We start from the raw sequence: 17,981 nt of genomic DNA, 5'->3' as shown, positions 1-17,981 counted from the left end.
GTGAAAATATCTACCTGTGCTGAAGAAGTAATCCAAAGTATTTAGAATATGTTACTGACCTTGAGTAATCTCACAGCATACGTTACAAATGACATTTCTGTAGTGGAATACATTTCAAATTCCACATTTCAAAAGTAACCCTCCAAATCATGATTATAAATTATGTTTCACATTTAATTTAGACAAAAAAATATTACAGCAATATGTACTGCAAATAATGCAATAGATCTAGTTGCAATCATTTTGTAAAATGAAATGCACATTTCACTGCAGTTTACCCTGACAAGATGGGCTGATTATCTTCAATATGTGTGAGATTCACTGACATCTTTTATATATACATATGTTGCTGTATTTATTGGACAATAGCATGCAGCTCTACAGTTTCCAAGAATACCTGAGCAGTGCCAGGAACTTGCTGCCTGACATTCTGTTTCCAATTAAAGGCCTTTGATGTGCACTTGACCCTGCTGTGAGATCTCAACTTTAAACCATCAGATCACCATTTTTGCCTAAAGTGTGGACATTACTGGTTGACACTTTATAATCTCTTCTGAGGAAATCCCAACCACTCGCCACTGGCCAGCTGCATGACTTTAGATTCCAGCCTTTTGAATTCATCATATCCTTGGTTTTGACAATAAAATTCCCAGAAAGTTACACAACGGTCTGATGGAATAATGAGGCCATTATAGAAATGTGTTGCTTGGCATCTAAAGAGGAACTAGTGGCCACAGGAAGTCCTGTTTAACCACACATTACAGGATGTTGAGAGCAGGTTTTCTAGAGCAGCAATAATTTACTTAAAATTGTTGGATTCCTATTACTGATGAGTAGTACTCCAGTTGTATCGTTTTCTGTGATTCAGCATTGCATTGAGAAATGAAAAAAAAACGTTTAAGAAAGTCACAAGGCTCTGACAGAGCAGCAACATTTTAACTTTCATTTTCCAGCGGGGTCAAGTGCACATCAAAAGCCTGAACCACACGTATGTCGCACAAATACCAACAGAACATTTCTAGGTTACTTCATTTTGTGTTTAAAGTAAATGCTATAACATTTTTCTACTATATTTACAGCTTAATTAATAGAACCTAGAACAAAACATACTTTTCCACCATGAGGCAAAACAGTTCTGAGCACAGTGAGTGTTTCTACTTGATCATGGTTCAGCACGGCTTGATTATAAAGCAATCCTGGTGCGGATTTTTCAGTGCGGTTTGCTAACCATACTCAAACATGCTGGTGGAACACTTTTGTACGTGCCAACTCATGATTAGTCACTTGTTCAGTCAGTTCATTCTAAGCCTGATTATACAGCACCATGGTGGAAAAAGAATCTATAACCATACTAATGAACCCGGATCAGTAAATAATGCCATGGATCCACAACAAGAACAGTTCGGCCTGATGGTGGACAAGTGCCTAATGTTTAGTTCCCTTATACAGAGATCTCAGAAATAACTCTTAAATACAAACAATTCAAGCAAGCTGTTTGTTAATCTTGTTTTTGCAGCAAAATGTTGTCAGCTTTGACTTTTCAGTGACTGCTAGAGTGACCAGCCCACTAGCATAACAAGCAGACATATCTCATGAGGTAATCCTGGCAGTTCACAAACGGCTTTTAACTTGTCCTGCCAACTCTCGAGTGAATTACAAACAAGCTACACCCAGCTTAGACTACCAGTCTGAAAATTCCCAAATAATACTGTAATTTTATATCCAGTTTAAGCTGATCAGCAATGTCACCATGTCAATCAACGCATCTCCCACTGAAAGCGTTTAAACGCGCTCCTCCCACTGGACCCCATGGGAGTTGCAGGCCCCTGGGCTTTAGCCCGTATAAGCCTGAGCGATAATGTGCCCCTGTAGCCCCACACAGGAAGCCCTTTTCAGTAGGGTATTATTCATGTTGTCTGAAAAATGCTGACTGCTTCCTCTTCCCTCTGGCTGCTTTCCAAGAGGCCTGATTACACACATACACCCACACACAGCAGATCACTTCTCGTCATTGATGTGTGTGAACATGAGTTCAATATACAACTATTAGGATCTACGGGGATTAAAGTCAGATGGCGGCTGTGGCTCAGGTGGTAGAGTGGGTTGGCTGCTAATTGCAGGGTTGGCAGTTCGATTCCCGGACCACATGATTCCACATGCCGAAGTGTCCTTGGGCAAGACACTGAACCCCAAGTTGCTTCCAGTGGCAGGCTAGCGCCTTGCATGGCAGCTCTGCCGCCATTTGTGAATGTGTGTGAATGGGTGATTGGAACACAGTGTAAAGTGCTTTGGTAACCTCTCAGGTTAAAAAAGCGCTATATAAGTGCAGACCATTTACCATTTAAAACCGAGGCAGTGCTCTTCTACCATCCCTTAATTTCAGATCTCCACGAGGAACTATTCCACACATCAATAGAATTTTACATTTCAGAGTAACTCTTATGAACAATTGTCCCTGTATGGTTCTAGAGGTCGGGATAATGTGGTTGTAGTTTCCAAATGTAGTATTTCCAGGGTGTTTGTGGGTTTAACTGCAGTTGAATTCTGCATCTCAGCATTTTACAGTCCCAGCCTCCTGGACATTTTTTAAATGAATTGAGTTTCATTCTGCTGATTCGCAAAACCAGGAGCTGCTGCTGAGTAATGCATGACATATGACTGTGCTTTCTGATTCAGCATTGTAAAAATCCTTTTCATTAATGGAAGCCAATGTGAATGTTAACAAAAATTTTACAAAATTCTAAAGATAATTACTCATCATGTTATCATACCATCAAATAACAGGGCTGAGCATCTGGAAAAACATCTGTTCGGAGTGGTGATTATTTTGCTGACTAAGTAGACATGTTGGAAGAGAAATTTGTTAAAATGATTGCTGCTCTTTCTTCAAGAATTTAGACATATAGGGTGAATTAGGATCATCTGAGAATTTGGGTAATGTGGGACACCAAGTACAATTATTGCTCTAATATACTATAAATCAGTATGCTCAAATTACCATATTATTGCCAGGTTGTCATGTGATAATATCTCATTTGTTTGTCCGAAATGATGGCATGACAGTAAATTGCAGAAATAAACAGTGCAAAAAATGTCCCACATTACCCTAATTCATCACATTGATTCCCAATTAGCCAAATGTCAGAATGCTGCATCTCTAGTATAAGAAACTGTGGACAGAGGACATTTAAAAAAAGTTAATAACTGCAGTCAAATTTAAATGTCTTTGCTATTTATGTCTAGAATAATGTAAGTGAAATGTCTCTCAATATCTTTCACAAAGGAATTCCTCTTTTGAATTTGTTCTAAAAGAGGAACTGAAAGGCCCTTCAAAAGTCAGCTACTTTAAATAAAATTTTGGAAGATATAAAACACAAACTCGTTTACTGTAATTGTATTTTAAGGACATTTAAGACAGTAAAGATGACCTCACCAACAAGTGTGTGAAATTCTGTCTCTAAATGTAACATTTCACATCTACACAACATATTTTTGCCCTGTTGACTGAGGCTCTATTTGGGTATGCTTGAGAATCAGTTTAAAGTATGTTGAGAACTGAGTTAATGTGTTTGAACCAATAGATTCTCTGAATAACTTTTTCCCCTCTTTATACTTTAATTAATTGATTTGATGACATAATGCATGTTGAAGGGATAGTTTGTCCACAAATGAAAATTCTGTGTTGTTCCAAACTATAAATTTCTGTCTTCCGTGGAACACATAATGACGTTAAACAGAATGACAGCCTCAGTCACCATTGAAATTGTATTGCGAGGAATGTGAATGGGGACTGAGGCTAACATTCCAATTAACATCTTATTTTGTGTTCTACTGAAAGAAAAAGTTATATGGGTTTGGAACTTCAGGAGGGTTAATAAATGAATAAATCTCTTTAATTGGCTGAACACTTCACACAGTGGAAAACGTCATGGTTACCGTTGTAACCTCCATTCCCCCGATTGAAGGAATGAGATGTTGTGTCGATTGTAGTGACACAAGTGGTCTCTTCTGAGAGCACTGCGTACCTCTGAACTTGAACTTGAGAAAAGGCCAATGTCAAGTTGGCAGACAGAATTTGCATGCCCCGCCCCCTGACATACGGGGTATAAAGGGAGCTGGCGAACGAATGCCAGACAGGTTTTCACTGAGGAGCCGAGAATACAGCTACGGCGCATTACAGTGGTAGGGATAGTGACGTGGCTATGGGAAAAACAACGTCTCGTTCCTTCCATCGGGGTACGGAGGTTACAACAGTAACCATGACTTTCCCCTTCTGTCACTCACTCGACATTGTGTCTGATTGTAGTGATACAAGGGGTCCCACTTAAAAACGCCATGCACTACCTCGTCGGCTGCACGTAATCCTCCCCAACGCCCCCCAAAAAAAGGTGTCATATACCACTCTTAGGTTCCCCTTACCCATACGGAAACAGCCGATATGACTTGTATGGGAGCCAGCCGGCCAGCCGCGCCTTTTCTCGCTCTGGGGCTATCTTAACATTATAGATGCGTCGGGGAAGGCGTCCTTTCCCGTTCCTATTCGTTCAGGGGAAAAAGGCCCTGCGGAGACCATGACCTGCCCAAATTGGAGGGAGGTAACTTGTGGCTAATACACACGGGGGGTTGTCAAGCCACCCGTGGATATGGTGCGCTGGTAGATCCTGCCTGCAAGGGAGGAGTTGCTACAGACATGGCGACCGGGGGTCACCGAGGACTGCCCAAGGGAGACGCGGATCCTGCCAGCGGGGGGGCCCGTGCCGCAGAAAATACATCACAGGGAGTTGCCTGAAGTGGGAACTATGCCTGTGGAGCCCAAGCCCAACACAGAGCACTCGACTCGTGGTGGGTCTGGCGGCGAGTTCCTCCACCGGGGGAAGAATGGTCTTACTACCATCTCTGGAGAAAACATCTGGCTTCCTGGGTGCGCTGTCTTAAGAGCGTTTAGGATCTTTACGGGCCCTAGAAGAGGGCCCAGGTTGAGGCGGAGCTGCCAGTGGTTTCTTCGCAGGGGACGCCCGCGGCAAGCAGACGGGGGGCGGCTTGCGCTGCGACAGCGCAGCATGATGTGTGAGATGGCCTCCGTCTGTTTCCTCACTGTGAGAAATATGAAATTGTACATGCTGTTCTGCTCTGTGTATGTGTTTCTGGCCTTCCATGTGTGTTCAGTTGACCCCAGATGCAGGCTGCAGTGCGCACGTTACTGAGTCACTATATTTAGCAACTGCTGACCATTTTCTTCTCTTCCTCTTTATGATGTTCCGCATACTTATTTCTGTGAGGTGATTAGGTCATACTCATGCTCTTGAGGTGAACAAGGTCAACCGTAAGGCTGGCGCATCTGCAGATGGCCCTTTTCCTGTATTACTCCAGAGCACCCATTTCTCCCCCTTTGACCCTGGTTATCACTTTCCTATTGGCTGATTCTTTGTTACTTTGTCATATGAAGAATATAAATAACATGCTTGCTGTAATAAACATTGAGTAGATTGGATAAAGACACTGTGTGTTGTCGTTCCTTCTGCTTCCTTCACGAAGTCTCCAGAGACTCAGACTCACGAATGCACGTCACTGGGCACGAACATAGAAAGACGGGACCGGAGAATTGGAGATCGCGACTAGATCCAAAATATTCCTTACAGTTTGGGGGCTCGTCCATGATACCTCACAAACAGGTAAGGTACATTTTTTGACAAACTTATGTTGACCTGTTTGTTGGGGTATCTCTGAACCGTATAGTACGTGCGTTTGTTGGACTCCCTAAAAAGAAAGGGAACGTTATTGCTCTGCCAAGCTGCAGAGAGGGAGCTGATCACTCCATTTTGAACAAATTCACATCAAAAACTAAATTTAAATTGGAAAGGGTTTCTCTGCATCAGTGTGCCCCTGGAAAGGGAGCGTTTGCTCTGTGAGATACACAGAAAGGAGGTAAAATACCTCAGATTGACTGTAGCAGTTTAACATATCCTCACTAAGGTGGGAAGAGGACAGATAAAGTTCTACAAAAAAGAAAGTGTTAGAAGAAAGTGCCCAGTCCAGCAGGCGTTATAACTTATAGCAGGAGTGTTTGAGGAAGTATATGTGTTGTTTGTTACGTGTTTGTTATAATTTGACTTTTTTGATGTGATTGTGAGAGTATCTGTATCTGTAAGCATGAGAATTATGACTAAAGCGTGAGTGCATATGAGAATGTGGAATGTGTGATGAGTCCTTATAGAAAGGAACACAGAATGTATGTATGTTATACGAGCCCTGTAAATAAGTGTGAATATAGGCCCTACAAGGGATATGATGAAAGTGACTGTTGTCTAATAAAGAAAAACTGTCTTTCATGTGTTGAATGAATGTTGGGAATGAAAGTTGTCTGGTGAAACTTTGAAAAGGAATTTCATTGATGAAACTTTCCAAAAACCGGTGTTGTGAATTGATCCTGTAAGTGTTAGAACTGAGTGTTTAAAAGTGTTTTTAAACTTGTTAATAACATACAAACAAAAATGTCTAGAGTGTTTAAAAGTGTTCAAAGGTTTGTTGATAACACATAAAATTTCTAAAACAGGAATGGGGGACAAACTAAGTCGTCCCCTACCAGGGGAATCACCAAAGGCTTTCATGTTCAGAAATAATTAGGGATATAATACAGAACCATACCTTAGAATTTTATACCTTATTTTATCCGCATTTGCAAATCTGAATAAGTTATGACATTTTTAGATTACAATATATATATTTACGCTCTGATATATACATGGGATATGTGTATGGTTACAGTCACACCTCGATGGTTCAAATTTATAAAATGCAAGTACAACTTGGCACTCAAGTAATAACATTTCCATTAGATAAATAGAATCAAAAAATGCTATTGGCATGGTTGCTGATCAGAGGGCCCCTGGTTTTCAACACAATGCCAATACGCAATGAAGAACATGATAAAAGGATAGATGGTCTGAAAGGAATAAACACCTACTGACTCATTGCAATTTCAGAGGGGAAATACCATCGATTGTGACTCAGCCATCAAATTACAGAAGTTGAATTACTTTTGAATTAACACAATTATAACATAAGCATAATAGTACTGCACATGACCATAACATTTTGATTACGATCATAAAATTCCTATTCTAATTATGTTTAATATTGCATACCACTGATGAAAATGTTAACTGTAATAATCGTTCCACTAACTATGACAGAGGCACTAGCAAAAAAATAAAAGAAGAAATTACCCGACACAGTTAAGTATCTTCTACAATACGTGAATGTTTTAAAGAAACTTACGACACAGTCAGTTGACTGGACATGATTATAGATTCATACTATCCAAAACCTTACCTCCAGAAATAACTGAATTTATATTAATTGATAAAGTGACTTTGTTGGATACAAAATTTGATCAGCCACAAATAGAGGAAGGAAGAACTAGGTCAGGTAAAGACTTTAAAGGAACCACATAGACTAGGCATGGGGAGACAATGACGCTTTTTAAAGACCTCCTCACATTGCTGCAGAGTATGGCAGCATATAGACAAGATATTAATTTTACCAGAATCTCCATTCTGCTTGTTAGATCGTGATCTGGTGCATAAAATTGGATAAGATAACATTTGACTCTAACTCTCTCCAATTGCTGTTCCCATCAGTCTGTGTATACAGGATGTTGTGGTGATGTCTGCAGTTTCACGTCTGCTGAATCCTCAGCAGCAAAAACAGAACTGCCAAATGTCGACCAGGCACTATGGGTCGCCAACAAAGACGAGGCAGGCCTCAATGATTGCAAAACTCCGCTCTGACATGTCGGTATACTGCAAAACAATACCCACTATCCAAGGAAAAGGAGGAAGGTATAGGTCCTATAATACAACAATGATTCTGAGTAAAGGTATTATAAAACCTATAAACTCTCCATATAACATTCCAATTAATCCTGTAAAGAAGGCCAATGGCACTTGGCATATAACTCAAGATCTGCAAAAGATTAATGATTTAATCATTCCACTCTCACCGCTGGTGCCTGATGTGTGTACAACTAGCACACTCATTTTACTGTAATCGACTTGTGTTCTGCCTTTTCAGTGTACCAGTATCTTATGCCGCACAGTCTCTGTTCGCATTCGCATATGGGGGCCAATAGAACACTTGGTGCCACCTGAAACAGGGTTTCCGAGACTCGCCTGCTTTATTCTCCACTGTAGTACACGCCTCGCTGAAAGACACAAAGCTTCCACCACAGACTTATTTGCTACAATATGCAGACGACATTCTAGTTTTCGGCCCCGATGCTGCATCCTGCACGGCTGCCTCAACTATTGTCTGCAACGTTCTGGCACAGGCTGGCTTCAAAGCATCCAAAGAGAAACTGCAATGGGAAACTGAAAGTTGACTATCTTGGTCACGAACTGCAAAAGAGCCTGGGTGCCGAACTGCTCTCTATAAGACAAGATTCTGAGAGAAGCCACACTCTCAGGGGCTGAAGAACCCATTAAGTGGACAGCTGAGAAGGACATGGCTTTTAAGCATCTCCGGAGCAGCATTAGCTCCCAACCAGCCCTAAGCTTTCCCAACTATGGTGAAACATTCCACCTTTACGTGTACGAGGTACAGCAGCAGCGATCCTTGCACAATCCCATGGCGGCACCTACAGACCAGTTGCGTACCTCTCAAAGACCCTTGATTCGGTCGCCAAAGGCCTCCCTGCGTGTCTGCGAGCCGTGGCTGCTGCAGCATTGATGGTACAAGATGCAGAGCATATTGTTCCGCTTATTGTGCACACATCTCACCAGGTAGGTGCCATTATGCATAACATTACCACCCAAAACAACACATGACCGCTCAATGTCGCTCAGGCTATGAGGTAATTTTATTGGCAACTGCTAATCTGACCATTAAGCCGACCTCCGTGATACACGGTCCGAATATTTTCTTACACAAATTGCTTACCAAAGGTGCTTTTTCTAATGACCCTCATGACAGTCTAGACCGTATAAACACATGCACTTCCTTCAGGCCAGATGTTTCATCATCTGCCCTGGAGGAGGGGGACCATTGGTATGTCGATGGGTCCTGTTCAAAGACAAATGATTCCATATACTGGTGTGGCTATGCCGTAACTGAACTTCCTGATCGAATCATTAAGGCCTACTCTCTCCCATAAAAATCGGCACAGCCCGCTGAACTATTTGCATTAATTAGAGCATGACAATTGGCGAAAGGAAAACCCATTAACATGCACACAGACTCAAAATATGCATATGGGGTTTCAAGACAGCAGAAGGAAAACCCATATCACACCAAAGACCTAGTTGCAGAATTACTCAGAGTAGCACATCTGCCAACGAAATTAGCTGTCATAAAGGTCGCAGGCCACATGGCAGGGGAGGTGAGAGGAAACAGATTGGCTGATTAAGTAGCAAAGATGGCTACAAAGGAAGTCGTGATAAGACCAGATCTAAATCAAGCTGAAGAAACTGTTTCTATGATGCAGAAAACTTTAGTAAAAGATATTGACGTAAAACTTTTACAGGCAAACCCATCCGAATCTGATATTCAACAACTAATGTGTAGGCCTTGCCCGACCCCCTGGCTTCTTTCTCTCCACAGGTGACACGGAGTTGGTAATCGAGTAATACATGGACTCCTTAGTGAAAAACATTGAACGGTCCTCGTTCTCAAGGCTGGGGAACCCCGGTACCAGGGTCCGGCAACAGTCATAGCCGTGACCCGAACAGCAGTCCTGACTGACCTCCAGCAACAGTGGATCCATGCGTCCAGAGTTAAGCCAGCACCAGAGGAGGGACCGACAGGTAACTGCTGAGTGCAACCCCACTGGAGGAGCTGAACATGCAGCGTCAGTGGCTAGCATAACGCAGGAACCCTAGGTCCTGAGAAGAAACACCACATGTGGGAACAATTCAACATGTGGATTCAACCATCCACACCCGAACAAAAAGGGCGTCCTCCACCCTGGCACAGCCGAACTACACGCCGGAGGACCGAAGAATCTGGAACAGAGTGGACAAGTTTTTCAATCATTCTTTGCCCCCATTGGTGTAGCAAATGTTATGAATCAGGTAGAAATGAACAGGTTTGATTTAGTTACATTTATGAATGTTACAGAACAAGTGTTAGAGGGAATAAAGAAACTCCAGAACCGGATGGTATTAGACCAGCTCACTGCAGCGCAGGGAGTGGTCTGTGTAATGGTACGTGACGCATGTTGTACGTATATCCCAGAAAAGGATGGAACAGGTGGAATCATAGAGCAAGGTATAAAAAATATTTCTGAAATAGTAAAGATGTCACAAGACTGCACCAATGGGTATGTTGATTTCTTTTCAGGTTTTTGGACATTCATTTACAAAATGGAACATTACTTATTGGTCATATTCTGCGTTTTGCTTGTATTTTTCATCATCGCCTGCTTATGGCCTTGTTTTATGGCTTTAATCAAATAAATGATTTCCAGCTCTCTTAGCGTAGTGGTAAGACCACCTCAAGTTGCTTATCGACCCCTAAGAATGAACGATGAAGATACGAGGGTTTAAAGCTCCCATGGTAAAGGTTTTAGCATGGTACAATGTTTGATATGATTGTGATAATTTTATGATCAAAGGAGGGATTGTGAGAAATATGAAATTGTACATGCTGTTCTGCTCTGTGTATGTGTTTCTGGCCTTCCATGTGTGTTCAGTTGACCCCAGATGCAGGCTGCAGTGCGCACGTTACTGAGTCACTATGAATCAGATGAATCCAAGATGGTGGCGCGGTAGCACGCAGCGGCCACTCCGGATCCACAATGGTGCTATTTTTGTTAAAAAAGCCCGACTTTTGCAACACATGGACATCGGAGCAACCGGTGTTCGTGTCTACCATCGCCAGACACTACTGAAATATAAGACTCATGCAAAAACCAAGCTGCATGATGACCTGCAGGAGGCGCTACGCGTACTCGGCTTGCTGCGGAGACCAGGCCTCCAGCCCTCGGCGTCGCCTGATGCCGGTGGCCGGGGGAGAGGACGTCGTAAGCGGTGGGCGAGAAAGCGGAAGCGCGGAAAGAGGGCGGGGTCCATGCTAGGCTAAAAACAAACCCTAGCCGGCCGGCTCTCCCGCCTATCCTGCTCTCAAATATTTGCTCCCTGGACAATAAACTGGACTATATCCGACTCCAGCAGGCTACGCAGCGTGAGTTTAGAGACTGCTGCGTCTTTGTTTTCACGGAGACGTGGCTCAGCGACAGAGTTCGGATGCCGCCATTCAGCTAGACGGGCTCGCCTCGCTTCGTGCCGACAGAAATACAGCTCTCTGCGGTAAGACTCGCGGTGGTGGCTTGTGTGTTTACATCAACATGGAATGGTGCAAGAACTCTATGCTAGTCTCTAGTTACTGTTCATCGCTGTTGGAGCTTGTGACTGTTAGATGCAGACCTTTTATCTACCACGGAATTCACCACTGTTTGCATAACCGAGTTTACATTCCACCCAGCCTAACACTAAGGAAGCGCTCTGTGAACTGTATGGGGCTATGAGCTGAACTGCAGAACGCTCACCCCGACCGACTGTTTATTGTCGCCGGAGATTTCAACCATGCAAATCTCAAGACAGTGCTCCCTAAATTCCATCAGTATGTGGACTTTGCAACGAGAGGGCGTAACGCGCTTGATCTTGTTTACACAAACATCCCAGGCGCTGCATCGGGCGGAGCCCCGCCCCACCTCGGCTACTCAGACCACATCTCTGTTATGTTAATTCCAGCATACAGACCGCTCGTCAGACGCACAAAACCGCTTCAGAAGCAGGTGAAAACCTGGCCAGCAGGAGCCATCTCTGCTCTTCAGGACTGTTTTGAGTGTACTGACTGGCACATGTTCAGGGAGGCTGCAACATATGGCGATTCTACCAACTTGGAGGAATACACAGCATCAGTGACCAGCTACATCAGCAAGTGCATTGATGATGTCACTTTCTCCAAGACCATCACCACACGCCCAACCAGAAGCCGTGGATGACTGCGGAGGTGCGCACGCTGCTGAGGTCCCGAGACTCCGCCTTCAGAGCAGGCGATAAGGCAGCCCTAAGAACAGCTAGGGCCAAACTGTCACGGGCAATCAGAGAGGCAAAGCGCGCACACGCCCAGAAAATCCACGGTCACTTCCAGGACAGCGGTGACACGCGGCGCATGTGGCAGGGCATCCAGGCCATCACCAACTACAGGACAACATCAGTTGCCTGTGACAAAGATGCCTCCCTTCCAGATGCGCTGAACGACTTCTACGCTCGGTTTGAAGTGCAGAACGACGTGATGGTGAGGAAGACCACCCCTCCTCCCAACGACCAGGTGCTCTGTCTTACCACGGCAGATGTGAGGAAAACTCTACGTAGAGTCAACCCACGGAAGGCTGCTGGACCAGACAACATTCCTGGCAGAGTGCTCAGAGGATGTGCAGACCAGCTAGCAGATGTTCTTACCGAAATCTTCAACATCTCTCTGAGCAGCGCAGTTGTTCCAACGTGCTTCAAGGCCACCACCATCATCCCCATGCCAAAGAAGTCTTCAGTGTCCTGCCTCAACGACTACCGTCCCGTTGCACTTACACCCATCATCATGAAGTGCTTCGAGAGGCTCGTCATGAGGCAGATTAAGACCCAGCTGCCCCCTCACTAGACCCACTGCAGTTTGCGTATCGTTCAAACCGTTCAACGGACGATGCCATCACCACAACCCTCCATCTGGCCCTCACCCACCTAGACAATAAGGACTCATACGTTCGAATGCTGTTCATAGATTTCAGCTCAGCATTCAACACAATCATTCCCCAGCACCTGATTGGAAAGCTGAACCTGCTGGGCCTGGACACCTCCCTCTGCAACTGGATCCTGGACTTCCTGACTGGGAGACCTCAGTCAGTCCGGATCGGGAACAGCATCTCCACCACCACCACACTGAGCACTGGGGCCCCCAGGGCTGTGTGCTCAGTCCACTGCTGTTCACTCTGCTGACTCACGACTGTGCAGCAATGCACAGCTCGAATCACATCATCAAGTTCGCCGATGACACGACCGTGGTGGGTCTCATCAGCAAGAACAACGAGTCAGCATACAGAGAGGAGGTGCAGCGGCTGACGAACTGGTGTAGAGCCAACAACCTGTCCCTGAATGTCGACAAAACAAAAGAGATGGTTGTTGACTTTAGGAGAGCACAAGGTGAACACACTCCGCTGAACATCGACTGCTCCTCTGTGGAGATCGTCAAAAGCACCAAATTCCTTGGTGTTCACTTGGCGGAGAACCTCACCTGGTCCCTCAACACCAGCTCTATCACCAAGAAAGCCCAGCAGTGTCTCTACTTTCTTCAAAGGCTGAGGAAAGCACATCTCCCAACCCCCATCCTCACTACATTCTATAGAGGGACTATTGAGAGCATCCTGAGCAGCTGCATCACTGCCTGGTTTGGGACTTGCACCGTTTCGGACCGCAAAGCCCTGCAGAGGATAGTGAGGACAGCTGAGAAGATCATTGGGGTCTCTCTTCCCTCCATCAAAGACATTTACAAAAAACACTGTATCCGCAAAGCAACCAGCATTGTGGTCGACCCCACACACCCCTCACACAAACTCTTTACCCTCCTCCCGTCTGGCAAGAGGTACCAAAGCATTCGGGCCCTCACGGCCAGACTGTGTAACAGCTTCTTCCCCAAGCCATCAGACTCCTCAATACTCAGAGACTGGTTTGACACACACGTGTCCTGAGTTGCACTTTAATTACTGTCACTTTATAACTGTCTGCTACCTCAATAACTGCTATGTGCATAGAACATTATCTCATAGTATGTTATGTTTACATTTTAGAAACTGTCATCTTTTTGCACTGCTGAGTACTGGTCGGCGCTGCACTGTCTATTGTCCTGTTCATTGTCAGTAATTTGTTGTACTGTCTTGTACTTTTTGCACATGTTTGCACGTGCACTTTATATAGGTATATATAGGTAGTTTATACAGGTATTTTATTTCATTGTGTAGTCTCATGTGGTCCTATGTTGGTCCTTTGTTGTTTTTATGTAGCACCATGGTCCTGGAGGAACGTTGTCTCGTTTTGCTGTGTACTGTACTAACTGTATATGGTTGAAACGACAATAAAAACCACTTGACTTGACTTGACTATATTTAGCAACTGCTGACCGTTTTCTTCTCTTCCTCTTTATGATGTTCCGCATACTTATTTCTGTGAGGTGATTAGGTCATACTTGTGCTTTTGAGGTGAACAAGGTCAACCGTAAGTCTGGCGCATCTGCATATGGCCATTTTCCTGTATTACTCCAGAGCACCCATTTCTCCCCCTTTGACCCTGGTTGTCACTTTCCTATTGCCTGATTCTTTGTTCCTTTGTCTTATGAAGAATATAAATACATGCTTGCTGTAATAAACATTGAGTAGATTGGATAAAGACACTGTGTGTTGTCGTTCCTTCTGCTTCCTTCGCAAAGTCTCCAGATACTCAGACTCACGACTGCACATCACTGGGCACAAACATAGAAATACGGGACCGGGGAATTGGAGATCGCAACTAGATCCAAAATATTCCTTACACTCACCGCCGAAAACTGTGGCTGAGAGCGGCACCAGGAGCCGAGGTACCAATCATCAAGCCGCGAGGTTTGGGAGGAGGACGGAGGGTTCCAGTCCAACCCCACGCTCACAGTGGCCCGGGAAAGCATGTCGACCATCTGCGCGTCATACTCTGACTGGGCTGGCTGGCCCGAGGACGGGAGTCCGGCGTCTTCAGCGTCAGACGCCTGAACGCTCTCCGATGCAACGGCAATGTCGTCATCCAGATCTGGCTCCAGGGATGAGGCAAACTGGGCGTGAAGCGAGCTGCCATCGACCTGAGCACGCACGGAAGCAAACGAGCCTTCTGTGGGGGTGGTGGTTCGTGGTGCTGCGCCTGATGAAACCGAGCCCGCTGCCATCCTCAAATCGCCTCAATCGCCAGCCGGGTCATCCTCAATCCTGTGGGAATAAGGAGTGACACGAGGCAGCGTCTATGACCGTCAGATCTGGAGAGATACCGGCCACATCCAGGAACTACACAGCGGCGGAAGGGCATCTTTACAAAGACCCGTCCTGAAAAGGACGTTCAACGCCTGCTTGTGTATGTTGCTCTTTACCAGAAAACAAACTCTTTTAGAGGAAAATAAACTCTTTCAGAGAAATCAACTCTTTTATGAGAGAAGCGCTGTCGAAGCGCCCAGGGGCAGAGTCTGCACAGCATGCAAAGAGGAGAAAGCCGCTGGAATGCACCGTCAGATCCAACAGAAAGCTCTATTGCAAAGGTGGGTGAAGCAGTCGTGACACAGCTCGCTGATCAGGGTGATAACTAGACGAGTATACGGTAGCTGGTAAGGAACGCTAAAGTGCAAACAATAACCAACAAACTAAACGTGAACAAGGCAGGTATAAATAGAGTCCAGAAACAGCGCAGGTGAAACTAATATTCAGGGGACTGTGAGCGAGTGTGGGAACTGGAAGACGTGGGGTGGATTGTGGAACTGGATAGTGAGCGAGTGGGGGGACTGGAAGACGTGGGGTGGATTTTGGAACTGGACTCCATGACAGTACTTCCCCCTCTTCTGCGGACGGCTCCAGACGACCGCGTTCGGTGATGAGGAGTTCGGCCCCTAGGAAGCGGTGCAGGTCTATCCGGATGCTGAAGGTGGAAATTTTCCTTCAACTCATGGTCTAGGACGTCCCTCGACAGCACCCAAGATTGCTCCTCGGGTCTGTAGCCCTCCCAGTCAACAAAGTACTGTAACTGGCCGCCGCGACGTCTGGAGTCTAGCAGTGCCCGGACAGCATAGGCTGGTTGACCCTCTATGTCTAGTGGAGGAGGTGGTATTTGAGGGGCCGTAGGAGGAACCATCGGGCTGTAGAATACTGGCTTGAGCAGGGAAACATGGAACACAGGACAAAGTTTAAAGCGGGATGGAAGCAAAAGTTTATAGGTAACAGGGTCAATTCTTTTGACTATCTTAAATGGACCGATATACCTGGGACTTAATTTTCTGGAAGGGAGCCGGAGACGGATGTCACGGGTAGATAACCAGACCCGCTGGCCCGGATGGAAGATGGGTGGGTCTGCGTCGCCTGTCAGCTTTGGTTTTCTGGGTTTGAGTGGCCTGCTGCAGGCGATCATGGGTTTCTCTCCATACTCGAGTACATTTTTGGGCCCAGGTATCCACGGCAGGAACGTCACTGGGTTCGGCCTCCCACGGGAACAGAGGGGATTGATAACCCAAGACACATTGAAACGGGGTGAGTCGGGTGGACGAACTGACGAGAGAGTTTTGGGCGTACTCAGCCCAAGGGAGGTAGGCATTCCAGGTGGTCTGGTTCTGTGAGCAATGGGCTCTGAGATATTTGCCAATTTCTTGGTTCAGCCGTTCTGTTTGCCCGTTCATTTGTGGGTGGTATCCAGAAGAGAACTTGAGCTGGATTCCTAGTCGATCACAAAAGGCGCGCCAGAATCTGGATGTGAACTGTGTTCCTCTGTCGGAGGCAATCTCTTCAGGAATGCCAAAGTTTCGGAATATGTGGTTAACTATGATATCTGCAAGTTGGGTGGCGTTGGGCAGTCCGGGCAAAGGAACCAAACGGCTCATTTTGGAAAATCTGTCGATCACTACCAGGATGGTAGTGCAATCGTCTGAAGGCGGCAGATCAGTAATGAAGTCCATGGAGATGTGTGACCATGGTCGGTTAGGGATGGGTAATGGCTGAAGGAGTCCAGCAGGCAGGCTGCGAGGCATTTTGGATTGGGCACAGATAGGACAGGACAGAATATAGTCACGCACATCGTCAGCCACAGAGGGCCACCAGAATTTTCTAGAGAGCAGTTCTAGAGTACGAGTGTTACCCGGATGACCAGAACAAAGTGATGTATGCACCCATTGCATCAACTGGGGACGAACCACTGCTGGCACATACGTCATGTCCGGGGGGGTCTGAGGTGGTGCCGGTTCATTCCTTTGGGCACGTTGTATAGTCTCCAATAGTTCCCATCTAACTGGGGCCACAAGGCATGAAGCAGAAAGGATCATATCAGGCTCTGTAGGTTGAGAGTCATTATAATACAGCCTGGAGAGGGCATCGGCCTTGGTATTCTTGGACCCTGGGTGGTAGGTGACTGAAAAGTTGAAACGAGCAAAGAACATTGCCCATCGGGCCTGTCTGGAATTTAACCTTTTAGCAGAGTGAAGATATTCCAGGTTCTTGTGATCAGTAAAAACAACAAAAGGATACCTAGAGCCCTCCAACCAGTGACGCCACTCTTCTAAGGCCAACTTGATGGCCAGCAGCTCTCGGTTACCAACATCATAATTTTGTACAGGGGGAGACAGCTTATGGGAGTAAAATGCACAGGGGTATAACTTAGCAGGCTCACCGTGCCTTTGTGAGAGAACGGCTCCCACGCCAGATTCTGAGGCGTCGACCTCTACAACGAAGGGCAGAGAAGGATCAGGCTGTTTCAACACCGGGGAACAGGAAATGCATCCTTGAGGGCCTGAAAAGATTGTTGGGCTGAAGGGGTCCACAATAAAGTTTTGGGTTTACCACGTCAGAGTCGTGAGTGGCGCGGCTATCGTTCCGAAGTTTCTGATGAAACGTCTATAGTAGTTTGCAAACCCCAGGAAACGTTGAAGCTCTTTCAGCGTCTTGGGTTCAGGCCAGGACTGGACCGCTGAGACCTTGTTGGTCTCCATTTTCATGGTGCCGGCAGACAAGGCATAGCCCAGAAAAGAGACAGACGCACGATGAAACTCACATTTTTCAGCTTTAACGAACAAGGAATGCTCCCTGAGCCTTTGTAGCACCCGAGACACATGATCCATGTGTTCAAACAGGTTATAGGAGAAAATTAGTAGGTCATCAATGTATATGATCAGGAACCGATTGATCATGTCTCGAAAAATCTCATTCATGAAGGATTGGAATA

The sequence above is a fragment of the Xyrauchen texanus genome, chromosome 4 (genome assembly GCF_025860055.1).
Source record: "Xyrauchen texanus isolate HMW12.3.18 chromosome 4, RBS_HiC_50CHRs, whole genome shotgun sequence".
Lineage (NCBI taxonomy): Eukaryota > Metazoa > Chordata > Actinopteri > Cypriniformes > Catostomidae > Xyrauchen > Xyrauchen texanus.
This window is presented reverse-complemented; position numbering follows the sequence as displayed.